General features: G+C 37.3%; 1 long non-coding RNA gene across 4 annotated transcripts in view; it reads left to right on the top strand.

Moving 5' to 3' along the window:
* The first annotated feature begins 10,322 nt into the window (after window positions 1-10,322).
* The window catches only part of LOC103884047, a 111,405-nt gene continuing 102,120 nt past the window's right edge, over window positions 10,323-19,607 (top strand). For 3 of the 4 annotated variants that reach the window (XR_002521779.2, XR_002521781.2, XR_004184409.1), the window contains exons 1-2: window positions 10,323-12,778; window positions 14,056-14,205. This is a non-coding gene — a long non-coding RNA (uncharacterized LOC103884047). The remainder of the gene's footprint in view (window positions 12,779-14,055; window positions 14,206-19,607) is intronic. The other variant, XR_002521780.2, reaches the window with a different exon arrangement.

Here is a 19,607-nt window from a genome sequence, read left to right on the forward strand (position 1 = left end):
AAACTTTAGTTTTTATACTACAGACACACTGTAATAAAGTTTAAAAGAAGACTCAAAATGATACAACTAATTATAAGCAACTTATCTCTTAGATAATTAAAATTTTCCAAGTAACATGCCAAAACAAAACTCAACATTATTTAAAGGAAAATAACAAAACAGAGCAATTGATAATATAAAATCCACAATGCCCATTACCAATCAAAACTAAAATTAAAATGTTCAGCAAAAGAGCACAAAAATAAGACCGATAACTAACAGAAAAATCAATTAATAGAAATTGGTCCAGAAATAATAGCAATGATGAAATTATCAACAATGTATAAATACTCTTACAAACAAAATTCACATGTTTAATGATGTAGAGCAAAACATAAAATGATAAGAAAAAATAGATATAAAAACATTTCACATGGAACTTTTAGAGATGAAAAATATAATAACTAAAATGGAAAACACCATATGGAATTAAGAACACACTAGACATCATAAAAGAAAAGATTAATTATCTTGAAGACATAGCAATAGAAACTGTATACAATAAAGCAAACAGAGAAAACAAAATCCAGATTTATAAAAAAACCAAAAAGATTCAAGATCCTTGGGACAATATCTACTAGCTAATACATGTATAATTGAAATCTCGGAGGAAAGGGGGTGGAGGGAACTCACTGATCCAGGAAGTTCAGTAAAAATCATTAAGAAAGAATGCCAGGTCACATCATGATCAAATTATAGAAAATCAGAGAAAATCTAAATATCAGTCAGAGAAAAAGTCACATTACAAAGAATAAGTTTAAGAATAACAACAGACTTCTGTTAAGCCAGCAAAGAGTAGAGTAACAGCTTCAAATATTTGAAAGAAAATATGGTCAATATAGAATTCCTTATCCAGTGAAAAGATGTTTCAAATAACAAAGCAAAATAGAACTTTTTTTCAGACTAATAAACCTGAAAAAATTATTGCCAGCAGACATATACAACAGGAAATATTAAACAAACTCCTTTAAGCAGATGAAAAATGATATCAGAAGGAAATTTAAATGTAAACTAATCAATGAAAAGCATCTGAAAGAAAAGATAGATAAAAATGAATATCAGACTTTTAACTCATTTTTTAATTTTTAAAAAAGATGATGTTTTAAGCAAAAATAATATCAATGTGTTGTGAAGTTTAAAGTTCTCAGAAAAAACATTACAAAAATAGTAGAATAACAAGGAACAGGAGGGAGAAATGGAGGCATATAATTATATGGTTGCTAGACTATATACAAGTTTAAAAAATATTATTTGAAGATGGATTGTGATGTTATTGAGGTATATTGCAAACTCTAAAGCAATCATTGAACAAGGAAATAAAAAGGAGTAGATAATAAGTCAATAGTAGAAATAAAATGTAATAAAAATAATACTTAATCCAAAAGAAGGCAGAAAAAAACTAAGTTGCAGAAAAGACAATTAGAAATCAAATACCGAGATGGTAGATTTACATCAATATATACTAATGATTATATTAAATGTAAATAGCCTAACATGCCACATAAAAGGCAGAGATGGTCAGATGGAATTTTGTTTTTCTTCAAGGCAGACTCAACTGTATACTTAATATAAGAAATGAAGTTTAAATAGAAAAGACAAAGCAGATAGATTAAAAGTAAAAGCATGGGAAAAGATATACCATACATCGGATAATATATACCATGCAAAGGCCAATGAAAGGCATGATGTATAACTTTCACTTTTAGTGAAAATTAAGAAGCAGGCATACCCATGCATATAAGACAAATTTAAAATGTAGAAGTATTATGAAATAATAATTTTAATCCATTTTACATAAGGCAACAAGAACAATAATTTCTGAGAGATGGGAAACAAATGGGGCAGCCCTATAATCACCTTAGTTTAATGCCTTGAGAGAATTTCCAGGCCATGAATCATTGAAAGACATTAAATATCAAAGCTCACTCAAAAAGAAATAGGTAATCTGAATACACCTATATTTGTTAAAGAACTTGAAATTGTAGTATTGTAGTTATAAAACTTCCTACAGCAGAGGGGGTAGGGAGTGGAAAAAAACAAAAACAAAACAAACAAAAACTTCCCACAAAGATAACTCTAGGCTGATTGCTTACCTGGTGAGCTCTAACAAATATTTAATAGGAAAACAATAACAATTTCACATAGACTGTTTCAAAAATTAATAAATCAGGAATACTTTTCAGTTTGTTCTATGAGGCTACTATTAAACTAGTATCAAAACCAGGCAAGGGAATTCCAAGGAAAAAACAAACAAACAAAAAACCAAGAACATCTACTGATTTGTATTTCTCATAAACATTTGTACAAAAATTTCAAACATATTAGCAAATTGAGCACAAAATAGATTGAATGGATAATATATCATAAGCAAGTGGGCTTTATTCCAAAAATATAGGGTTGGTTTAGCAGAAAATATATCAATGTATTCACAATGTTACAAGCTAAAAAAGAAAAATCATATTAAAAAGTTATTGCAGTGAACTTGCAAAATTATCTCTTGTAGCACTTACAAAATCCTCCATCTATTCCTGAAAAAAATTCTCAGCAAAGAAAGAACACAAGGATACTCTCTCAATCTGATAAAGGGAATCTATAAAAGTCTATGGTAAGCATATTTCTTCATTGTAAAAGAACTAATGTTCTCCCTCTAAGGTCAGGAATAAGTCACATGTCTAATCTTCCCAAATTCATCATTGGCAGGAAGGACTTCCTCATAACAGACTCACACATCTGGAGTGAAATTTCCCTGTGTATAGCTGTGTGTATGCGCAATGCCTACGTGCTTACTGTTCAGTGATGGGGTGAGGAGAAAGGTCATACTCGGCATGATTTCTTCCCAGCAGCCAAAGACTACAAAATTTCCATTCTTCTTTTTAATTCAATAACTTTTGGTTAATTTGACAATTTGCAATATGTGATAACTATATTTTGGATCCCAAATTGCACCTAGTATTAACTCAAATTCCATTTAGTATTAATCCAAAATCATTTTGTTTCGACTATTGAAGGGAAGAGAACCCAGGCTTGGGATCAGGAGTTCTAGTTGGGATCTCAGATCTGCCACGTAGACATGAACCTTATCCCTTTCTGATCTCAGTTTCTCATCCAGTTGAAAAAGGACTAGACTACAAGACCCCCAGATTTTTTCTAGCTTCGAGATTTCATATGTATCTAGATTAATATCTCAACATTTAGCATACATCAGAATCACCTGGTGAGTTTGTTAAACGACACATTCCTAACTCCTGTGAGAGAGTCAGGAATTGTAGAGATTTTCATTCTGTAGATCTCAGTTGGAACCAGATGATTACATTTCTAAATAGCTCCCACATCCTAATGATGCTGCTGGTCCTCAGACTGTACTTGGAGTAGCACTGGTTTAAAAACTAAAGATTATACCAGTTGCATTTCTCTTTTAAGATACTAGATGATGTATTTTTCGATTAAAACTAGTTGGAAATACTCTAGTATGGCTAAATGGTTTTAAAAGCCCAACATAAGAAATATTTGTGTTTGTATAAAATGCTAGTATTTGTTGTTTCATCTATCTATCTATCTATCTATCTATCTATCTATCTATACTATATAAGTTCTGGGATACATGTGCAGGTTTGTTGCATAGATATACATGTGCCATGGTGGTTTGCTGTACCCATCAACCCGTCATCTACATTAGGTATTTCTCCTAATGCTATCCCTCCCATAGTCTCTCACCCCCTGAGAGGCCCCAGTATGTAATGTTCCCCTCCCTGTGTCCATGTGTTCTCATTGTTCGACTCCCACTTATGAGTGAGAACATGTGATGTGTGGTTTTCTGTTCCTGTATTAGTTTGCTGAGAATGATGGTTTCCAGCTTCATCCATGTCTCTGCAAAGGGCATGAACTCATCCTTTTTTATGGCTGCATAGTATTCCATGGTATATATGTGCCACATTTTCTTTATCCAGTCTATCATTGATTGGCATTTGGGTTGGTTCCAAGTCTTTGCTTTTGTGAACAGTGCTGCAGTGAACATATGTGTGCATGTGTCTTTATAGTAGAATTATTTTTAATCCTTCAGGTATACAATCAGTAACAGGATTGCTGGGTCAAATGGTATTTCTGGCTCTAGATCCTTGAGGAATCACCACACCGTCTTCCACAATGGTTGAACTAATTTACACTCCCACTAACAGTGTAAAAGTGTTCCCGTTTCTCCACATCCTCTCCAGCATTTGTTGTTTCCTGATTTTTTAATGATCGCCATTCTAACTGGCATGAGATGGTATCTCATGGTGGTTTTGATTTGCATTTCTCTAATGACCAGTGATGATGAGCTTTTTTTTCATGTTTTTTGACTGCATAAATGTCTTCTTTTGATAAGTGTCTGTTCATATCCTTCTCCCACTTTTTAGTGGGGTTGTTTGTTTTTTTTTTTTCTTGTAAATTTATTTAAGGTTCCTACGCTCTTCCGATCTGCGCAGTAGGCATATATTAATCTATATGCCTACTTTCTCCCATTCTATAGTTTGCTTGTTCACTCTGATGGTAGTTTCTTTTGCTGTGCAGAAGCTCTTTAGTTTAATTAGATCCCATTTGTCAATTTTGGCTTTTGTTGCCATTGCTTTTGCTGTTTTAGTCATGAAGTCTTTGCCCATGCCTATGTCCTGAATGGTATTGCCTAGGTTTTCTTCTAGGGTTTTTATGGTTTTAGGTCTTATGTTTAAGTCTTTAATCCATCTTGAGTTAATTTTTGTATAAGGTGTAAGGAAGGGGTCCAGTTTCAGTTTTCTGCATATGTCTAGTCAGTTTTTCCAACACCATTTATAAAATAGGGAATCCTTTCCACATTGCTTGTTTTTGTCAGGTTTGTCAAAGATCAGATGGTTGTAGATGTGTGCCCTTATATCTGAGGCCTCTGTTCTGTTCCATTGGTCTATATATCTGTTTTGGTAGAAGTACCATGCTGTTTGGGTTACTGTAGCCTTATAGTACAGTTTGAAGTCAGGTGGCGTGATGCCTACAGCTTTGTTCTTTTTGCTTAGGATTGTCTTGGCTATATGGGCTCTTTTTTGGTTCCATATGAAATGTCAAGTATTTTTTTTTAATTCTGTGAAGAAAGCCAATGATGTCTTGATAAGGATAGCATTGAATCTATAAATTACTTTGGGCAGTATGGCCATTTTCACAATATTGATTCTTTCTATCCATGAGCATGGAATGTTTTCCATTTGTTTGTATCCTCTCTTATTTCCTTGAGCAGCGGTTTGTAGTTCTCCTTGAAAACGTCCTTCACATCCATTATAAGTTGTATTCCTAGGTATTGTATTATCTTTGTAGCAATTGTGAATGGGAGTTCACTCATGATTTGGCTCTCTGTTTGGTCATTATTGGTGTATAGGAATGCTTGTGATTTTTGCACATTGATTTTGTATCCTGAGATTTACTGAAGTTGCTTATCAGCTTAAGGACATTTTGGGCTGAGATGATGGAGTTTTCTAAATATTCAATCATGTAATCTGCAAACAGAGACAATTTGGCTTTCTCTCTTCCTATTTGAATATGCTTTATATCTTTCTCTTGCTCAATTGCCCTGGCCAGAACTTCCAATACTGTGTTGAATAGGAGTGGTGAGAGAGGACATCCTTGTCTTGCACTGGTTTTCAAAGGCAATGCTTCCAGCTTTTGCCCATTTGGTATGATATTGGCTGTGAGTTTGTCATAAATAACTCTTATTATTTTGAGATATGTTCCATCAATACCTAGTTTATTGAGAGTTTTTAAACATGAAGTGGTGTTGAATTTTATTGAAGGCCTTTTCTGCATCTATTGAGATAATCATATATTTTTCATCATTTTTTCCCTTTGTGATGGATTACATTTATTGATTTGTATATATTGAACCAGCCTTGCATCCCAGGGATGAAGCCAACTTGATCGTGGTGGATAAACTTTTTGATGTGCTGCTGAATTGGGTTTGCCAGTATTTTATTGAGGATTTTCACACTGATATTCATCAGTGATATTGGCCTCAAATTTTCTTTTTTTGTTGTGTCTCTGGCAGGTTTTGGTATCAGGATGATGCTGGCCTCTTAAAATGAGTTGGGGAGGAGGCTGTCTTTCTCTATTGTTTGGGAAAATTTCAGAAGGAATGGTACCTGCTCTTCTTTGTACTTCTGGTAGAATTTGGATGTGAATGTATCTGGTCCTGGGTTTTTTTTTTTTTTTTTTTTTTGGTTAGTAGGCTGTTAATTACTGCCTGGATTTCAGAACTTGTTATTGGTCTATTCAGGGATTCTGCTTCTTCCTGATTTAGTCTTGGGAGTGTGTACATGTCCAGGAATTTATCCATTTCTTCTAGATTTTCTAGTTTATTTGCATAGAGGTGTTTATAGTATTCTCTGATGGTAGTTTGTATTTCTGTGGTATCAGTGGTGATATCTCCTTTATCATTTTTTATTGTGTCTATTTGATTCTTCTCTCTTTTCTTCTTTATTAGTCTGGCTAGTGGTCTATCTATTTTGTTAATCTTTTCAAAAAAACCATCTCCTGAATTCATTGATGTTTTGAAGGGGTTTTCATGCCTCTATTTCCTTCATTTCTGCTCTGATCTTAGTTGTTTCTTGTCTTCCACTGGCATTTGAATTTGTTTGCTCTTTCTTTTTTGTTATTTTAATTGTGATGTTAGGGTGTCGATTTTAGATCTTTCCTGCTTTCTCCTGTGGGCATTTAATGCTATAAATTTCCCTGTAAACACTGCTTTAGCTGTGTCCCGGAGACTCTGGTATGTTGTATCTTTGTTCTCATTGATTTCAAATAACTTATCTATTTCTGCCTTAATTTCCTTATTTATCCAGTAGTCATTTGGTAGCAGGTTGTTCAGCTTCCATGTAGGTGTCCAGTTTCTTAATCCTGAGTTCTAATTTAGTTGCATTGTGGTCTGAGACACTGTCTCTTTGTAGGTCTCTAAGAACTTGCTTTATGAATCTGGGTGCTCCTGTATTGGGTGCATATATATTTATAATAGTTAGCTCTTCTTGTTGCATTGATCCCTTTGCCATTATGTAATGCCCTTCTTTGTCTTTTTTGATCTTTGTTGGTTTAAAGTATGTTTTATCAGAGACTAGGATTTCAACCCCTGCTTACTTTTTTTTTTGCTTTATTTGCTTGGTAAATATTCTTCCATCCCTTTCTTTTGAGCCTATGTGTGTCTTTGCACATGAGCTTGGTCTCCTGAATACAGCACACTGATGGGTCTTGACTCCTTATCCAACTTGCCAGTCTGTGTCTTTTAATGGGGGAATTTAGCCCATTTATATTTAAGGTTAATATTGTTATGTGTGAATTTGATCCTGTCGTTATGATGCTAGCTGGTTATTTTGCCCATTAGTTGATACAGTTTCTTCATAGAGTCAATGATCTTTACAATTTGGTATGTTTTTGCAGTGGCTGGTACCAGTTGTTACTTCCCATAGTTAGTGCTTCCTTCAGGAGCTCTTGTAAGATAGACCTGGTGTTGACAAAATCTCTCAGCATTTGTTGGTCCACAAAGGATTTTATATCTCTTTTGCTTATGAAGCTTATTTTAGCTGGACATGAAATTCTGGATTGAAAATTCTTTTCTTTAAGAATGTTGGATATTGTCCCCCACTGTCTTCTGGCTTGTGGGGTTTCTGCAGAGAGATCTGCTGTTAGTCTGATGGGCTTCCCTTTGTGGGTAACCCAACCTTTCTTCCTGGCTACCCTTAACATTTTTTTCCTTCTTTTCAACTTTGGTGAATCTAATGATTATGTGTTTTGGAGTTTCTATTCTCGAGGAGAATCTTTGTGGTGTTCCTGGTATTTCCTGAATTTGAATGTTGGCCTGCCTTGCTAGGCTGGGGATGTTCTCCTGGATAATATCCTCAAGACTATTTTCCAACTTGGTTCCACTCTCCCCATCACTTTCAGGTACACCAATCAAACATAGGTTTGGTCTTTTCACATAGTCCCATATTTCTTGAAGGCTTTGTTCGTTCCTTTTCATTCTTTTTCTCTAATCTTGTCTTCATGCTTTATTTCATTAAATTGACCTTCAATCTCTGATATACTTTCTTTCGCTTGATCGATTTGGCCATTGATATTTATGTATGCTTCATGAAGTTCCCATGCTGTGTTTTTTCAGCTTCATCAGGTCATGTATGTTCTTCTCTAAACTAGTTATTCTAGTTAGCAATTCCTTTAGCCTTTTTTCAAGGTTCTTAGCTTCCTTGCATTGGGTTAAAACATACTCCTTTAGCTCAGAGGAGTTTGTTGTTACCCACATTTTGAAGCCTGCTTCTGACAATTCGTCAAACTAATTCTCCATCCAGTTTTGTTTCCTTGCTGGTGAGGAGCTGTGATCCTTTGCAGGAGAAGAGGCATTCTGGTTTTTGGAATTTTCAGCCCTTTTCCACTGTTTTTTTCTCATCTTTGTGGATTTATCTACCTTTGGTCTTTGATGTTGGTGACCTTCAGATGAGGTTTCTGTGTGAACATCCTTTTTGTTGATGTTGATCCTATTCCTTTCTGTTTGTTAATTTTCCTTCCAACAGTCAAGTCCCTCTGCTGCAGGTCTGCTGGAGTTTGCTGGAGGTCCACTCCAGACCTTGCTTACCTGGGTATCACCAATGGAGGCTGCAGAACAGCAAAGATTGCTCCCTGTTCCTTCATCTGGAAGCTTCGTCCTAGGGGGCACCCACCAGATGCCAGCTGGAGCTCTATTGTATGAGCTGTCTGTCGACCCCTGCTGGGAGGTATCTCCCAGTCAGGAGGCACAGGGGTCAGGGACCCACTTGAAGAGGCAGTCTGTCCCTTAGCAGAGCTCGAGCACCGTGCTGGGAGATCTGCTGCTCTCTTCAGAGCTAGCAGGCAGGAACTTTTAAGTCTGCTGAAGCTGCATCCACAGTCACCCCTTCCCCTAGGTGCTCTGTCCCAGGGAGATGGGAGTTTTATCTATAAGCCCCTGACTCGGGCTGCTGCCTATTTTTCAGCGATGCCCTTCCCAGAGAGGAGAAATCTAGAAAGAAAGTCTGGCTACAGTGACTTTGCCTACCTGCAGTGGGCTCCACCCAGTTTGAACTTCCTGGCAGCTTTGTTCACACTGCTCACTTTGTTCACACTACTCAAGCCTCAGTAATGGTGGTTGCCACTCTCCCTACCAACCTCAAGCATTCCAGATCAACCAGACTGCTGTGCTGGCAGCAAGAATTTCAAGCCAGTGGATCTTAGCTTGCTGGGCTCTGTAGGGGTTGGATTAGCTGAGCTAGACCACTTGGCTCCCTGGCTTTAGCCCCTCTTTCCAGGGGAGTGAATGGTTCTATCTCGCTGGCATTCCAGGCATCAGTGGGGTATGGAAAATAAAATTCTGCAGTTAGCTCAGTGTCTTCCCAAATGGCTGCCCAGTTTTGTGCTTGAAACCCAGGGCCCTGGTGGCGTAGGCTCCTGAGGGAATCTCCTGGTCTGCAGGTTGCAAGGAAAAGTGGACTATCTGGGTTGGGGTGCACCATTCCTCATGGTGCAGTGCCTCATTGTTTACCTTGTCTAGAGGACGGAGTTCCCCTACCCCTTGCACTTCCTGGGTGAGGTGATGCCCCACCCTTCTTCGGCTTGCCTTCCCTGGGCTGCACCCACTGTCTAACCAGTCCCAGTGAGAGGAGCCAGGTACCTCAGTTGGAAATGCAGAAATCACTTGCCTTCTGCATTGATCTCGCTGGGAGCTGCAGACCAGACCTGTTCCTGTTTGGCCATCTTGCCAACCCTATTGTTTTATATTATTACCAGTGTCTGGTTGGGTAATGAAGTGCATGATTGGTTTATGTGTGTGCATTAGTAAATTTAACCTTTTTTATTGAATATCTTTTATGTATAAAGCTTTCTGGTTTGTATTTTGGGGACATGGGGTTAGTTTTCTTCTTTTCATGAGTTCATAATCAAGTATGGGAGACAAACATAAACACAAACGACTCTTAAATAAAGCACCAAATTAAAATGCCAAAATAGTTCTTAAAGAAGACTAGGTGCCTTTGGGAGGCTGAGGAGGGAGGATCACTTGAGGTCAGGAGTTTGAGACCTGCTTGACCAACATGGTGAAACCCATCTCTATTAAAAATACAAAAATTAGCTGGATATGGTGGCAGGTGCCTGTAATCCCAGTGACTTGGGAAGCCGAGGCAGGAGAATTGCTTGAACCTGGGAGGTGTAGGTTGCAGTGAGCCGAGATCACGCCACTGCACTCCAGCCTGGGTGACCAAGCTTTATTTCCGCCTTAAAAATAAATAAATAAATAAAAATAAAAAATAAAAAGTTCTTACAGAAAAAAACACAACATACTCCCCTTAAAAACAAAGAATTCTGAGGGAGAGATTAATTATACTTGCGTGGTCTACATGGAGAGTTTTGAGGATACCTGCAGAGAGAGAGAAGAAAAACAGAACTAGCAACCAAATTCTGGAGATATAGCAAAGAGAAAATGCCAGACTAAGGGAATATAAAAAAAGAGATATAAAGGTCCATTTTAAGTATTCTTCTGTTTTAGAAGACAACCAACTTATTGGAAACTTTCTTTTGTAGTACTACTTGCATTTTTAAGTAATATTAGTTTTATGTTGTGGAGAATCATTTAAAAATAATTGTTATCTAAAGAATATGCTTAGTCACAAAAACTGTCATTGGAACCATAAAGTATTTTACTTTTCAATCTATTCTATTAACTTTTAAATTCTATTCATCTTTAAATTCATTCTATTTCTATTAACAATAATATCTTCTAATGTTCACGTACATGAAAAATGTGTAAGCAAACAGAAAATTTTCAAGTCAAACACTGGTCAAATCAAATCCACAAGAGAGCAAACACTACTTCTAAAACTAAATTTTGGTAAAAACCATAATGTAACATGTATCTTCATATTTAATGACAATATATAATCATATGAGTAACATATGGATATTATATTAGTATTTGTTTTAGAAATTAAAGTTCTGGAACACAGATATTTAACCAGATTCATGTGCTGTATATATGGGATTTTGTATTTTATTATAGTTCCCTACTTGCATTATATTATAGTTGAAATAATATTCATAATAATTATTATGATTTATTGAATAGCTCTTATGTGCTATCTACATGTTATACCTTTTCTCAAATGATCCTAACAACCCTAGAAAAGAAGTAGTACTAACTTCATATTAAGTATGACTTAAACAAGTTATGCACCTTGCAAATGGTATGGCAGATTTCTGCTTGACCACACAGTGAATGCTTTACCCATACCACCTATTTTGCTTTGAACTATTCTATTTTGGCCTGGGAAGGGGAATTACTGATGATATGATTGTTTAATGGTTAGACCTACTACACCAGGCTTGTATCCATTGCTACCTTTTTGTATGTCTCTGAATTATCAAATAGAACAGGAGCCTCCTGATTGAGACTATGTACTATTAATGGATCATATGTATCCAGATATATTTACAGATGGGAGACATTTCAGAAACATAAAGGACAATAAAAAATAGCAGAATTTACAATCTTAAAAACATGGTTGCAGAAGCAGAATGGGAAAATCATGTAGGCAGTCAAGACAATACACACAATGGAAACATGTCATCTAGGACATGAAGAAAACGTTTTGGGCTAAGTAGTACAGCATGTTTCGTTAGATCTAAACAAATGTGCATGTCTACAACCCCAAATCTGTCATCTCATTTCTTTCCTTTTCCACAATTATCCAATCTTCAGTTTTGCCAGTAGTATCAGAGACATTTTCTGCTCTTAAACTCTAGCTTTCCGTGACACTTCCTTCTGGAAAGTGTCCAAAGCGTGATCCCTCTCTAGTTTCTCACACATCTGTGCATTATTAGCCTGTTTCTGGTTAAATCGTGTGGCAGATGAACTACAGCCACAAATTCTTTGACATTCTTCCTATAGGGAGGTGGGGCCTATTTGCCATCTCCTTGAATCTGGACTGCCATTAATCTGTTTCCACTAATGGAGTGCAGTGACAGGGATTATGACAGTTCTAGACCTTGTTTCTATGAGATTGGCAGCTTCTACTTCAGTCTCCTAAAGCCCCCAGGGACAGAATAAGAAGTCAGATCACACTGCTGGAGAGACCACATGGAGAGTATTGAGAATATGTGGAGAGAGACAGAAGAATCTAGCTGAGCCCAGTCTTCCAATTGACCACAGCAAGACATAATGCATGGAAGTAAAAGCACCTTGGATCCTTGAGCCCAGCCCAGCTTCCAGGTGAAAACTAGTGAGTCAGCACCCTGTGGAGCAAAACAATTGCCCAGCTGAGTATGCCATATATATATATATTCTGCCTTGCTTTGCATGTTGGTCTATTTTTATAAAATATGCATGTCCTTTTTTGCATATGGATCTCTGTCTGTAATTATGTTACAATGAGACTCTCTTTATATCAGTGTCCCATTGCCTCTGTGGGATGTGTCTGTGTTTATCTCGTTGATTCCTTTCTGCCTGATCTTTATGTTTATATGAGTCAGTTTTGCCTATTTAGTTAACTTTCTATTTCCCTTTTCTTTCCTCTTCATTGTCTCTTTCTAATAATTTCTCTCACTTTCTCCCAGGACAGGTAGTGAATTAGAACACAGATACTGGAGCCCAATTGCCTGGGACCAGACTTCAGCTCTGCCATTTACTGTGGGATGACTTCGAGCAAACTTTTTCATATCTTAGTGTTGTTGGAGTTTTCTCATCAGAAATATGAAGGTATAATAGTCTTCACCTTATAGAATTGTTGTGTGGATAAATTAATAAATATCTAGATAAATACATGTGTGTATATATGTACATGTATGTCTATGTACACACATATATATGTGTGTATTAGAATGATAGCCCTAAGCGTTAAATATCATTTATAAGTTCTAATTCTCACTGTGTTTCCTTGTCTCTATTCCTTGTCTTTTTCTCTTCTACTTCTCACATTTCTCTGGAAAGTAACTGACATGAAAATGTTATTTTCTGAGTAAATCAGTAGAATTCAACACTCCCATTATTAATTTTAAAAAATGAGTAGATTGTAATACACTTCTCTCTCTTAAAAAATTCCTCAATTTAGGCTGGGCACAGTGGCTCATGCCTGTAATCCCAGCACATTGGGAAACCGAGGTGGGCAGATCACCTGAGGTCGGGAGTTCAAGACCAGCCTGACCAACATGGAGAAACCCTGTCTCTACTAAAAATGCTAAATTAGCTGGGCATGGTGTTGCATGCCTGTAATCCTAGCTACTCAGGAGGCTGAGGCAGGAGAATTTCTGGAATCTAGGAGGTGGAGGTTGCAGTGAGCCGAGATCATGCCGTTGCACTCCAGCCTGGGCAACAAGAACAAAACTCTGTCTAAAAAAAAAAAAAAAAAAAAAATTCCACAGTTTATATAATAATCTTTAAACTTGTATAGACATTGACTTTAAAATTTTTCACTCCTGAAGTGCAACATATGAAAAGATTCCTCATCCAGGCTTAGTATACGGAAGAATTTCAATCCTTTTTATTCTGGAGTGGCATACCTGACAGATGACATCCTTAGGAGGGACAATTCTGAGTGAAATTGGGAGGTATAGTAGTCTGTTCTTATGTGACTAATAAAGGCATGCTGGAGTCTGGGTAATTTATAAAGGAAAGGGGTTTAATTGACTCACAGATCATGATGGCTGGGGAGGTCTCAGCAAAGTTACCATCATGGCAGAAGGGGAACTAAACATGTTCTTCCTCATGTGATGGCAAGAAGGAGAAGTATCGATCAAAAGGGGGGAAAGCCCCTTATAAAACCATCAGATCTCGTAAGAACTCGCTATCGTGAGAACAGCATGGAAGTAACCACTCCCATGATTCAATTACCTCCCACCAAGTCCTTCCCATGACACGTGGGGATTATGAGAACTACAGTTCAAGATGATATGGTTTGGACACAGCCAAACCATATCAGGGTCTTGTGCAATTTCTGACAGAACATCTCTAAGTTTTTCATTTCTCTTCTATTCAAGACAATATATTGCCTTAGGTAAATTTTCTCAGCAGCAGATCAACCCCGAGACAAGAATGTGTGTGTGTACAAGTGATTTGTAAAGAAAGTACTTGCAGGAGATTCCAGGAAGGAAATAGTGTCAGCAGGACAATAATACAGGAGAAGTCAGGTAAGAGCCTCAATCTGATTTTGTGGAAACATTAAATTCTCTGAAATGTAAAATTCACCACAGCATTTTCCTGATTGAAGAAGGAAGAAGACCAAGCTTTCATATTTTTGCATCAGTAAGTAATCATCCAAGGACTGGGGATGTGGGAGGTACATAAGCTCCCAGGAACTTTCAGCTCCTTTGCTCTTAGCCTGTAGTCAAAATAGCTTCAGCTGTCTTCAGGCAGTTTTTGTAAGAGTCTGAGGCTAGAAACTGGAGGAGGGCTGCTCAGGAATGGTAAGGGCAATCCAAAGAGATCTAGACAGAACGCTGAGACTCTCCTGGCCCTACATATGTCAAAATGCAAGAATGGGAGTAATAACAATTTAAGAATAAAATTTGAATCTGTTCAAGTTTACTTTCTAAAAACAAGTCACTCACAAGTGTTGGTACTTTAACATCGAGCAGGTGGCATCCTCCCTATCTGGTGGCTACCTTTTGTGTCACAACATGGTTATATCTAACTAGCTAGAACTTAATTTCTCTTTCTTTTTAGATTAGTAACATATTTGTGCCTTAATTCAAACTCAGTTTTTCTGTGATTGTATTTCCAAGTTGGCACAAGTACCAATGACATAAGAGAATAAGAGTCATTTCAAAGTGAATACAATCACAGTTTAATTAACCTTTTCAGGTCAGCATGGCTTCTAAATTAGGTGTGAAGAGTTGACTTCTGATACTATTGGGCTATTCAAGGTGACCCAGGCCATCCGGAAAAAAATCAAGAGAGAGACAATTTCTTATGGATTCCCTGATTTCATAGGTGCCAAATGGACCCTTAAGTCCTCTCCTAAGCCCTGCAAAGCCTTTCCCTGAAGGGTGTCTAAAGCACAGAAAAGGCCAACTGAGGGCAAGGCATGAGGCACAGAAGTAGGGAAGCTCGTATTTGGCAGCCACGGTCTCTCTTTTGTTTGAGTCTCTTTTTGCCCCCTCTGGGTGTCTTGTAAATGTTTGCCTCACCTCTGTGCTTCTTCTCTACCAAAAGAGAAGAAAACTAATACAGAGTTTTAACTACGTCCACCATAAACTCTATGGTGCTATGTATAAAATGGTTAAATAGATACACACTCAACTGCTGTAGTCAGTGTTGGCATAGGATGTGTCATACATGATATTCATACTTTAGTCAATGTAAAGTTGTTATTACCCCTCCAGAGACAACTGCTCTTGTCCAAATTTGTGCAACATAATACCAATGCTCTCTTGAGAAGTTTCTTCTCTTCCTCCCTGCTTCCTTCCCTTCTTTCCTTTCTTCCACCCATCCATCCATCTTAGAAAGAAACAGATAAACAGGGAAAGGGAGGCGGGAGAGAGTAAAAGAGAGAGAGAGAGAGAGAGAGAGAGAGAGATCATGCACACACAAGCACACACGAACATTTCAAGGTTAAGAAATAAGGCAGGCTGAAATTATTTTGTGGCACAAATTAGAAGAGTCAACTCTCTGTAGAAATCAGATGATTAGTGAAATTTAAGCATTTGTAGATACAAAAATGAAAGCCAGTCTGAAAATAGTAATGAGGGCTTTTAAATAAGAAAGACACAAATCCCAGGGTAGGTGGCCTGATAAAAACTATCAGGGCAATAAATGTGAATATAAGAGGATTCCAGACAGGAGCAGTACAGATACCAGCTATCTTCATTCAAACTGGCTAAGGAGATCTCATAAGCTCCTTAGTAAAATATAGCTAAAAGTCTATTTTAGAGCCCTGCTATATGAGTTCATCAACTTCCATATGTATATGTTTGTATTTAGTTATGACAAAATAGATGAATGTCTGATTATGTGTACATATATACATGTAAACTGCAAGAGATTTTATGGAAAGAGATACGGCTATGACTAGTCAGGATAGGGCATCTCAATCACCTTAATTTGATTCTTAACAGGTACAATACCCACGAATCCAGGAAAAAATATATATAGAGAAAACAAAACCAAATAAAATAATATTTTATTACTATCTGGGGTTGGCTCCACACTCGCATGGAGATCTTGGGTGGGATGAGCTTAGATTAACCATTCACTGATTCTTTTGACTTGGTTGATTGGACCTATGTAGTCTAGGATAAAAGTTGAGTGGAAGACCTACTTGCTTTCTTTGCTTCTACTCCAAAGTTTAAATCTGAATTCTCAATGTCAACACTCATCGAGTCAAGGAAAGCACACCTCTAACAACAAGCAGTGGAGGAAAGCACTGAAGGCTAAGATAGTATTTGGCTCAAAGAGTAGGGCAGAGCTGGTTGGATTCCCATCCTCTGTGTTTTTTGGGTTGGCTATGAGGGGACCTCAGGGGAGCTTCTTTGGCTGTTCTTATGCAGCTGGGCGGAAAACTAGCCAGGGTTATACAACATGCACCAGACACAGCTTAGCTCAGTTATATAAGGCCAGAGATACAAAGTACATAAAGTTGATTTTTTTTCTCTAAGACTGAACAAAATGAACCCCTCCTTTTAATCAAGAACGTCCTCTGTTCCCACAAAAGAAGTCCCTTAAATGGATTTTACCCTCAAATTATTCCTGAATAACATTGAAATTCTATAATGGTACAGGAACATAGATTTTCTTTTTGCCTCTTTTCCTGCTGTTGGAACTGTTGTTCAGGACTTCCAAAGTGTTAGTATGTTAGCTCCAGATTTAGAAGAGCTCTGATGAATTTATTTGTTCAGTAGCTTTCCCCCTTCTTCATGTGCAGCTCTCATTCATTTGTATTTTCATCCACCTGGTTTGGATGGGAGCTGACAGTCATTTGCCCGTGGATGGGAATATTCCCCAAACTGAGCAAACCAGAATTTCTTTCCAGGAAGTGAATCTCTTTCTATTTCTTCTCTAATCAGGAACCTTGGGATGTTCCCCTTGATTAGTTAGTTAGGAGGCATTCCATATATTTACTGTATTGCAAAATTTAGGAAAATAAAGCTGTCACCATCCAGTTCCCCAAAGTAATAGAAATGATGAGAGGTAGGGGGAACGTCCCAAGAATATTACCATATTTAGAAGATCCCTTCAATATCTGTTTTATCCCTGAGGCTAGTTCAATACTTGTTCTCCCAGAGTTTTTGTTGTTTGGTAATTTTCTAAGTTCTGAAAATGAGACAAATATCTTCGCAAAAAAAAAAAAAAAAAAAAATCTTCCTTTTTTCTTAAGCTAGTTCAAGGTGGGTTTCTGTCACATATGTCAGATACCAAGACTTCCATTTGTTTTATTTTATCCTATGAATACATTGCTATACCATTTCTAACTGGGGCTTCAGCTGCAAACTTTGTATTGGGAATTCTAGTTGATGAGACTGGGCCTTCAGATTGGGTTAGAATGAGTGACCTATTTATAAAACTTGCCAAAAGTTGTGGACTTTTCTTACTCCACTAAAATCTACCTCGGGGTTTTTATTGCACGGCAGGGACTGCTAGTGGTTTGCCATAGTTTGCATTCTAATTTTCTTTCTTGTAATTAAAACCGTGGATTTTAGCTGGACATTTGGTTCCCTGGAAATAAGGCTTTCTTTTCTAATCTTCCTTGTGGCTAGGTATGGCCATGTGACTAAGTTCTGGTCAACAAGACATAAGCATAAGTTTTTGGATTTTTGTTTATAGTTTCACAAAACCCTCTGTAATGGTCATCTGACATATGCCTTTTGCTTTCTTGCTTTTTCAGCTGGCTGTAATGCAGTCCAGATGGAACTTGACCAGTTTTCTTAGGTCATGAGGTGGAAGTCATGAGCTAAGGTTGATGTAGCTGGGTCTACTCTTCTTTGCCTCATCAATTAAAATGCCATATGCATACTCTCAACTCCTAAATATATATCTCTAGCCCAGACCTCTCTCGATGGATGGAATTTAATATCTGAATGCCATCAACATCTCCACTTGAATGTCTAAAATGTCTCAAACTGAACTCCTGATTCTTGCCCCAAATCTCTCTGTACTCATAGTTTTCCCGTCTTAGTGGATGACTACTCCCATTTTCTGGCTAGTTAGACCAAACACCTTAGAGTCACATTTCCACATTCACTCTATCAGGAAATCTTGTTGTCCCTACCCTTCAAAACAAATCTCAGTCTAACCACTTCTCACTGATACTGCAGCCACCATTTTAGTCTTAGCTGCAATGTCTCTTGCCTCAGTTACATGGTAGCCTGTTGAAATCTACATCAGGGCATGCCATGGCTCTACTCAAAACCCTCCAATGGTAGTCCATTGTCCTCAAAGGGAGAGCCTGACATAAGCTGGCTCCACTGTGACCTCTATGACCTCATTATCCTATTCCTCTACCCCAGCTCAGTCCTGAAGCATAGCTCAGTCCCATACAGGCCCTGTAGTGCATATCTTTAGGTGTTTTTTTTTTTTTGTTTTTTTGTTTTTTTGTTTTTTTTTTACAAAAAACATGAGACTGAAATAAACTTCATTCTAGTTTAAGTCACTGTTACTTTGTTTATAGCCAAACTAACCATAAGTGATAAAATATTCTGGTTGGAAAAAATTCCAGTTGAAGTCACATCCAATAGCAAGAAGACTCAGAGAATAATTTAAGGATCTTCAGTGACTAGAAAGCCCTACAATGACTGAAAGCTCTTAGCACAGTTAGCAAATATTGTGCCTATTTGTTTCTTTAGTTGTTTGGGGTTTTTTGTTTAGTCATCTTATTCTTCCTACTGAATTATATGCTCTGCAAAGGCTGAGACCATGACTATCTTATCATCAGTGTCTACCACTGTGCCTGGCACAGAGTAGAGAGCCAACACATATTTGTTAAGTGAATGAGAAGGAGATGAATGAATTTAGGAAAAAAAATCGAGAATTTGAGAAATCCTTGAGGTAATACTATTTCATAATGGTTCCTAGACTGAATTGATTATTATAGTTAAGATTCTGATGTTCAAAAAAAGATTACACAAAGTAGCACTTCTTATAAAATCTTGTTTTAATTGTTCTATTTATAGAGCGTAGGTGGCATGGTATGCTACATACAATGAGCAGAATTCTAGGATGACTCTCAATGACCTATTTCTTTGTATTACTCCCAACCATTGAGTGTGGGTAAAACTGTGAATATGATATCACTTGCATGATTAGATTACTAATTTGTTGACTGATTAATCTCAAAATGGAAGTTATCCTCAATGAGCTTGACCTGATTAGATAAGCTCTTAAATAAGAAGCATCAGCAGATACATTCCTGCTGGCTTGGAAGAAAGCAAAGAGCTAGATTGTGCACTGTCGGTGGAAAGCACATGATAAAGAACTGCGGGTGGTCTCTAGAAACTCAGAATGGTCACCAGCCAATAGTCGGAAAGAAAATTGGGGCCCCAGTTTTACAACTGCAAGGGACCAAATTCTTCCCATCACCTGAATGATCTTGGAAGAG

The sequence above is a fragment of the Papio anubis genome, chromosome 6, assembly GCF_008728515.1.
Source record: "Papio anubis isolate 15944 chromosome 6, Panubis1.0, whole genome shotgun sequence".
Lineage (NCBI taxonomy): Eukaryota > Metazoa > Chordata > Mammalia > Primates > Cercopithecidae > Papio > Papio anubis.